Source organism: Cyclopterus lumpus, chromosome 14 (genome assembly GCF_009769545.1).
Source record: "Cyclopterus lumpus isolate fCycLum1 chromosome 14, fCycLum1.pri, whole genome shotgun sequence".
NCBI lineage: Eukaryota > Metazoa > Chordata > Actinopteri > Perciformes > Cyclopteridae > Cyclopterus > Cyclopterus lumpus.
The window spans coordinates 15,329,254-15,331,165 of record NC_046979.1 but is presented as its reverse complement, the minus strand read 5'-3'; positions in this window follow the sequence as shown (position 1 = coordinate 15,331,165).

The following is a 1,912-nucleotide window of genomic DNA, read 5'->3' as shown; positions in this document are numbered from 1 at the left end:
CATGCATGTGCATTATTTTTGTATGTGTGTATTTATGTGTCTATAGTGTTGTGATGTGCAAGATGCAAACAAATATTGCTTGAATACAAGTAGAATTGGCACAGTGTAGCAATACTATTACAAGAACAATTGTGCATGCAAATTAGGGCTCTGTTTAAGAAGAGACATTGGGAAGTTTCATCTGTTTGTGGCGCCAGACACAAAGTCAAGCAGCCATCAAGCTCATTCGGATTCATCTCCTGGGAACCAAATGTAATGTCGAGCCATCCCTTTTAAAAGAAAAGAGGCATGGGAGGCAGTTTTGTGTAATTGATATTGCTACCACTAGGCAGAGCCCTAAGCCATCCTATAATTCACATCAACGAGAGGAGAGGTAAGTTACACTATTGACCTGAAACCTCTTCCTCATCCTCAGGGTGACTGTTTATTTTGGTAAAGAGAGGAGACACTTAAGATTACCACATTCCCAATCCATATTTATTCGGTGTATTTGCTTTTCCATTCCTACAACATATATATAAATGTGTTTTCCACAGCTTGTAGTTCCATGGCACTTCTTTTTACACCTTGATCAAGTTCGTAGCTCTCGTGGTGTAACAAGTATCTGGGGCATGAGAGGCAGGTGAGGAGATCTGGGGTGAAAGGGAAGGCAGATGGGTGCTGAGGGAGCTCAGTGCAGATGGATGGAAGAGTGAGAGAGTGAGAGAGAGAGAGAGAGAGAGAGAGAGAGAGAGAGAGTTTCCACCCTGCCCACCCGCCCAAATAAGTCATCATTCCTCTGTGAATCGGAAAAAACCTAAGCAATTTAAATAGAAAATGAAGAAAAGCGATTACTTTACCTCAGACACTGTACAAACATGCAGTCAGTTTATGGATTGGTTCCATGGTATGTCAGATGTTCAGAATAATTTCTTGATTATTGTCATTATCTGAAATTGAAGTCATGGTTGCATTGTAAAAACGAAGGATATTTATTTCAGTGTTTTGGTTGAGTTTGATGGAAGTAGCAGTTGAGGTGGGTAGTAAGTGTGCGTACTCCTGAGAGGAAGTTGGTTTAATCAGCAAAGCGCTACCATCCATGTTCAACAGCAGGCAAATGTTAGATTCCAGCGCATAAGTAATTTATTTACACTGAAACGAAGGAATCCACTCCAAGCGGCTAGCTGTACAATACAGGAGATATAAATAAGAACTGTAAGGTATGGTTCACATCAGAGCTGAGCTCAAACAAATGGTCCTGAAGGAAGACGCAGAACATCAGGAAACAGTTAGGAAGGAAATCCTTGTTACAGGAACTGCTAAACAAAGATAGGAACACTTATTGAAAAAAGCTCAGCAGGAAGTAATGCACCAGCATAGGTAAAGACGCATGTTGCTGTGGAACTGTAGTTTCTTTCTGGTGGACTTCAGTGTCTTTAGGATTTCATTGGCAGTGTGGCTGTGCCAGATGCTGCTATGTGTGCAGAGTAGACAAACCAGAGGTGTTAGGAGAGTATACCCTCATGCTTTCCACATGCATGTGGTTACATATGCCACGTCTTGGATGCCCCTCAAAAGTAAGTGAAAAAATGCTGCCAGCAATCTGTCTGCAGTATGTTCTGTCAGAGACATCTGCGCATGGTTTTGACTTTTCAAGTTGACTTTTCTGATGACCCAAATAAAACTCAAACATGCCCAACTGGGAATTTGTGAACAGAAACGGGAGCTTTCTACAACTCCTATCAGCGGAATAAATGTGTAGCATATTTAATAAATTCATAATTACATTTTTGGCAAATGCTATGTTCAGAATAAATAGATAAAGAACCTTATCAGGTAATCCCCCGCAGTGGTGGAGAAGCTGTTTGTCCATGTGAACATGGGAGCTGAGCTTCACAAGTAAATGTGTTCTGAGAGAGGGTCGGGACCAAAG